The 6,000-nt window shown below is 44.8% G+C and overlaps 5 non-coding genes across 5 annotated transcripts; all 5 read right to left on the reverse strand.

Moving 5' to 3' along the window:
- Positions 1-299: 299 nt before the first annotated feature.
- Positions 300-490, reverse strand: LOC141218986 (U2 spliceosomal RNA). The gene has a single exon (XR_012287614.1). It is a non-coding gene; the product is annotated as a U2 spliceosomal RNA (small nuclear RNA).
- A 1,115-nt stretch (positions 491-1,605) lies between these two features.
- LOC141218987 (U2 spliceosomal RNA) lies at positions 1,606-1,796 on the reverse strand. The gene has a single exon (XR_012287615.1). It is a non-coding gene; the product is annotated as a U2 spliceosomal RNA (small nuclear RNA).
- A 1,115-nt stretch (positions 1,797-2,911) lies between these two features.
- On the reverse strand, positions 2,912-3,102 carry LOC141218988 (U2 spliceosomal RNA). Its single transcript, XR_012287616.1, has one exon. It is a non-coding gene; the product is annotated as a U2 spliceosomal RNA (small nuclear RNA).
- A 1,115-nt stretch (positions 3,103-4,217) lies between these two features.
- On the reverse strand, positions 4,218-4,408 carry LOC141218989 (U2 spliceosomal RNA). Its single transcript, XR_012287617.1, has one exon. It is a non-coding gene; the product is annotated as a U2 spliceosomal RNA (small nuclear RNA).
- A 1,112-nt stretch (positions 4,409-5,520) lies between these two features.
- Positions 5,521-5,711, reverse strand: LOC141218990 (U2 spliceosomal RNA). The gene has a single exon (XR_012287618.1). It is a non-coding gene; the product is annotated as a U2 spliceosomal RNA (small nuclear RNA).
- Positions 5,712-6,000: the final 289 nt, after the last annotated feature.

The raw sequence follows: 6,000 nt of genomic DNA on the forward strand, positions 1-6,000 counted from the left end.
GTAGTTATTTAGGTGAAAGCTCCAAAATGCTTGCCTAATATGTCTGTTTATCCAAAAGGAAGTAAAAAGGGAGAGCTAGAAAGATAGCATTGCATCACATTACATGGCAATGCAATGCACAGTTGCTGAAGTTGAACCAAAATGAGCTTGTAATCTGGCTTCTGCAACTTTGAACATGAAAAATCCAATGAGGAGAAGAAAAGCAAAGCCAAAGAGTCCATCCCAAAATCCGACAAACAAGCAAAATGAACAAAAAACATTGAATTCAATTCTTTCTGATTTTAGAAACTGCATTAAAGAAGGGGTGCACCGGTCCTGGAGATACTGCAATACCAGGTCAATGCGTGGAGTGGACAGAGCAAGCTCTTTTTCCATCTCCCTGTTCTAAAAATCCATTTAATATATGGTCCCCAGATAGGGGACGTATCAGATATTAAACTGATAAGAACAGATACTACACTTGATCTTAGCCAAAAGGCCGAGAAGCGATAACCAGAATTGGTTTCAAACTACGGAGCTACCCAAGGATCCTGAAAAGTCCATTTGTGGAGATGAGCTCCTGGACTCCCGTTAAGAAGACATGTTGTCAACCTCTAGATCCCTTACATGCCTGCACTTTTCGGCTTGCTGCTGCTGCAATCCACGCGTTTTAGATCTGCATAACTCCACCTCTTTAAACACAGCACCTTCACCCCCTGCTGTTCCCACCCGCCTCAACACCGTTGGAAGGGAGGAGAACCAATTAAGGCGGGGGGTGGGGTGGAACGAGCAGCTGTCTACCCTTAGCAGGAGGGCTCCTGATTACATACCTCTCCTGCTGCTGCTGCTGCTGGCTGTCCAGCAGCAGACTGAAGGTGGCTGCTGCTGTGCACAGGTATATAAAGGCTCAGAGCCTATTATGACACGCGCAGCCAGCGTTCCATTGCCACATTCCATCTACTGCAGGCAGGATACCTGGCTGGCTGAATGTCGCTGAGAAGCTCACAGAGACCGCCATAAGCAACAGTTTAACAGAATGCCACAGACTAATCAACCAAACTTTTTGGGTTGGGTTCTCTTTTATAGTCTGCAGGCATTAAATGAAAGAAGTCAGTGTTCCAGCAGAAGGAGACAACGTTTCAGAAAAGGCATTGTAGCAAACCAAAAAAGAAATTTTAAGCGCAGCAGAGTAACCAGCGCACATACCTGTTAGCTCAGGTGAGTTTAAAAGGCTGCTGTTGATAACAAGGGCATTTGCTAAATAGATGGTGTGTGTGCAACAATATACTGAAAGGTCAATTATATTGTGCAGCTTATCTCACCACCTGTAGTTATTTAGGTGAAAGCTCCAAAATGCTTGCCTAATATGTCTGTTTATCCAAAAGGAAGTAAAAAGGGAGAGCTAGAAAGATAGCATTGCATCACATTACATGGCAATGCAATGCACAGTTGCTGAAGTTGAACCAAAATGAGCTTGTAATCTGGCTTCTGCAACTTTGAACATGAAAAATCCAATGAGGAGAAGAAAAGCAAAGCCAAAGAGTCCATCCCAAAATCCGACAAACAAGCAAAATGAACAAAAAACATTGAATTCAATTCTTTCTGATTTTAGAAACTGCATTAAAGAAGGGGTGCACCGGTCCTGGAGATACTGCAATACCAGGTCAATGCGTGGAGTGGACAGAGCAAGCTCTTTTTCCATCTCCCTGTTCTAAAAATCCATTTAATATATGGTCCCCAGATAGGGGACGTATCAGATATTAAACTGATAAGAACAGATACTACACTTGATCTTAGCCAAAAGGCCGAGAAGCGATAACCAGAATTGGTTTCAAACTACGGAGCCACCCAAGGATCCTGAAAAGTCCATTTGTGGAGATGAGCTCCTGGACTCCCGTTAAGAAGACATGTTGTCAACCTCTAGATCCCTTACATGCCTGCACTTTTCGGCTTGCTGCTGCTGCAATCCACGCGTTTTAGATCTGCATAACTCCACCTCTTTAAACACAGCACCTTCACCCCCTGCTGTTCCCACCCGCCTCAACACCGTTGGAAGGGAGGAGAACCAATTAAGGCGGGGGGTGGGGTGGAACGAGCAGCTGTCTACCCTTAGCAGGAGGGCTCCTGATTACATACCTCTCCTGCTGCTGCTGCTGCTGGCTGTCCAGCAGCAGACTGAAGGTGGCTGCTGCTGTGCACAGGTATATAAAGGCTCAGAGCCTATTATGACACGCGCAGCCAGCGTTCCATTGCCACATTCCATCTACTGCAGGCAGGATACCTGGCTGGCTGAATGTCGCTGAGAAGCTCACAGAGACCGCCATAAGCAACAGTTTAACAGAATGCCACAGACTAATCAACCAAACTTTTTGGGTTGGGTTCTCTTTTATAGTCTGCAGGCATTAAATGAAAGAAGTCAGTGTTCCAGCAGAAGGAGACAACGTTTCAGAAAAGGCATTGTAGCAAACCAAAAAAGAAATTTTAAGCGCAGCAGAGTAACCAGCGCACATACCTGTTAGCTCAGGTGAGTTTAAAAGGCTGCTGTTGATAACAAGGGCATTTGCTAAATAGATGGTGTGTGTGCAACAATATACTGAAAGGTCAATTATATTGTGCAGCTTATCTCACCACCTGTAGTTATTTAGGTGAAAGCTCCAAAATGCTTGCCTACTATGTCTGTTTATCCAAAAGGAAGTAAAAAGGGAGAGCTAGAAAGATAGCATTGCATCACATTACATGGCAATGCAATGCACAGTTGCTGAAGTTGAACCAAAATGAGCTTGTAATCTGGCTTCTGCAACTTTGAACATGAAAAATCCAATGAGGAGAAGAAAAGCAAAGCCAAAGAGTCCATCCCAAAATCCGACAAACAAGCAAAATGAACAAAAAACATTGAATTCAATTCTTTCTGATTTTAGAAACTGCATTAAAGAAGGGGTGCACCGGTCCTGGAGATACTGCAATACCAGGTCAATGCGTGGAGTGGACAGAGCAAGCTCTTTTTCCATCTCCCTGTTCTAAAAATCCATTTAATATATGGTCCCCAGATAGGGGACGTATCAGATATTAAACTGATAAGAACAGATACTACACTTGATCTTAGCCAAAAGGCCGAGAAGCGATAACCAGAATTGGTTTCAAACTACGGAGCCACCCAAGGATCCTGAAAAGTCCATTTGTGGAGATGAGCTCCTGGACTCCCGTTAAGAAGACATGTTGTCAACCTCTAGATCCCTTACATGCCTGCACTTTTCGGCTTGCTGCTGCTGCAATCCACGCGTTTTAGATCTGCATAACTCCACCTCTTTAAACACAGCACCTTCACCCCCTGCTGTTCCCACCCGCCTCAACACCGTTGGAAGGGAGGAGAACCAATTAAGGCGGGGGGTGGGGTGGAACGAGCAGCTGTCTACCCTTAGCAGGAGGGCTCCTGATTACATACCTCTCCTGCTGCTGCTGCTGCTGGCTGTCCAGCAGCAGACTGAAGGTGGCTGCTGCTGTGCACAGGTATATAAAGGCTCAGAGCCTATTATGACACGCGCAGCCAGCGTTCCATTGCCACATTCAATCTACTGCAGGCAGGATACCTGGCTGGCTGAATGTCGCTGAGAAGCTCACAGAGACCGCCATAAGCAACAGTTTAACAGAATGCCACAGACTAATCAACCAAACTTTTTGGGTTGGGTTCTCTTTTATAGTCTGCAGGCATTAAATGAAAGAAGTCAGTGTTCCAGCAGAAGGAGACAACGTTTCAGAAAAGGCATTGTAGCAAACCAAAAAAGAAATTTTAAGCGCAGCAGAGTAACCAGCGCACATACCTGTTAGCTCAGGTGAGTTTAAAAGGCTGCTGTTGATAACAAGGGCATTTGCTAAATAGATGGTGTGTGTGCAACAATATACTGAAAGGTCAATTATATTGTGCAGCTTATCTCACCACCTGTAGTTATTTAGGTGAAAGCTCCAAAATGCTTGCCTAATATGTCTGTTTATCCAAAAGGAAGTAAAAAGGGAGAGCTAGAAAGATAGCATTGCATCACATTACATGGCAATGCAATGCACAGTTGCTGAAGTTGAACCAAAATGAGCTTGTAATCTGGCTTCTGCAACTTTGAACATGAAAAATCCAATGAGGAGAAGAAAAGCAAAGCCAAAGAGTCCATCCCAAAATCCGACAAACAAGCAAAATGAACAAAAAACATTGAATTCAATTCTTTCTGATTTTAGAAACTGCATTAAAGAAGGGGTGCACCGGTCCTGGAGATACTGCAATACCAGGTCAATGCGTGGAGTGGACAGAGCAAGCTCTTTTTCCATCTCCCTGTTCTAAAAATCCATTTAATATATGGTCCCCAGATAGGGGACGTATCAGATATTAAACTGATAAGAACAGATACTACACTTGATCTTAGCCAAAAGGCCGAGAAGCGATAACCAGAATTGGTTTCAAACTACGGAGCCACCCAAGGATCCTGAAAAGTCCATTTGTGGAGATGAGCTCCTGGACTCCCGTTAAGAAGACATGTTGTCAACCTCTAGATCCCTTACATGCCTGCACTTTTCGGCTTGCTGCTGCTGCAATCTACGCGTTTTAGATCTGCATAACTCCACCTCTTTAAACACAGCACCTTCACCCCCTGCTGTTCCCACCCGCCTCAACACCGTTGGAAGGGAGGAGAACCAATTAAGGCGGGGGGTGGGGTGGAGCGAGCAGCTGTCTACCCTTAGCAGGAGGGCTCCTGATTACATAACTCTCCTGCTGCTGCTGCTGGCTGTCCAGCAGCAGACTGAAGGTGGCTGCTGCTGTGCACAGGTATATAAAGGCTCAGAGCCTATTATGACACGCGCAGCCAGCGTTCCATTGCCACATTCCATCTACTGCAGGCAGGATACCTGGCTGGCTGAATGTCGCTGAGAAGCTCACAGAGACCGCCATAAGCAACAGTTTAACAGAATGCCACAGACTAATCAACCAAACTTTTTGGGTTGGGTTCTCTTTTATAGTCTGCAGGCATTAAATGAAAGAAGTCAGTGTTCCAGCAGAAGGAGACAACGTTTCAGAAAAGGCATTGTAGCAAACCAAAAAAGAAATTTTAAGCGCAGCAGAGTAACCAGCGCACATACCTGTTAGCTCAGGTGAGTTTAAAAGGCTGCTGTTGATAACAAGGGCATTTGCTAAATAGATGGTGTGTGTGCAACAATATACTGAAAGGTCAATTATATTGTGCAGCTTATCTCACCACCTGTAGTTATTTAGGTGAAAGCTCCAAAATGCTTGCCTAATATGTCTGTTTATCCAAAAGGAAGTAAAAAGGGAGAGCTAGAAAGATAGCATTGCATCACATTACATGGCAATGCAATGCACAGTTGCTGAAGTTGAACCAAAATGAGCTTGTAATCTGGCTTCTGCAACTTTGAACATGAAAAATCCAATGAGGAGAAGAAAAGCAAAGCCAAAGAGTCCATCCCAAAATCCGACAAACAAGCAAAATGAACAAAAAACATTGAATTCAATTCTTTCTGATTTTAGAAACTGCATTAAAGAAGGGGTGCACCGGTCCTGGAGATACTGCAATACCAGGTCAATGCGTGGAGTGGACAGAGCAAGCTCTTTTTCCATCTCCCTGTTCTAAAAATCCATTTAATATATGGTCCCCAGATAGGGGACGTATCAGATATTAAACTGATAAGAACAGATACTACACTTGATCTTAGCCAAAAGGCCGAGAAGCGATAACCAGAATTGGTTTCAAACTACGGAGCCACCCAAGGATCCTGAAAAGTCCATTTGTGGAGATGAGCTCCTGGACTCCCGTTAAGAAGACATGTTGTCAACCTCTAGATCCCTTACATGCCTGCACTTTTCGGCTTGCTGCTGCTGCAATCCACGCGTTTTAGATCTGCATAACTCCACCTCTTTAAACACAGCACCTTCACCCCCTGCTGTTCCCACCCGCCTCAACACCGTTGGAAGGGAGGAGAACCAATTAAGGCGGGGGGTGGGGTGGAACGAGCAGCTGTCTA

This window comes from Phyllobates terribilis, unplaced genomic scaffold (assembly GCF_046119375.1).
Source record: "Phyllobates terribilis strain yellow unplaced genomic scaffold, ASM4611937v1 Scaffold_255__1_contigs__length_2797608, whole genome shotgun sequence".
Classification (NCBI taxonomy): domain Eukaryota; kingdom Metazoa; phylum Chordata; class Amphibia; order Anura; family Dendrobatidae; genus Phyllobates; species Phyllobates terribilis.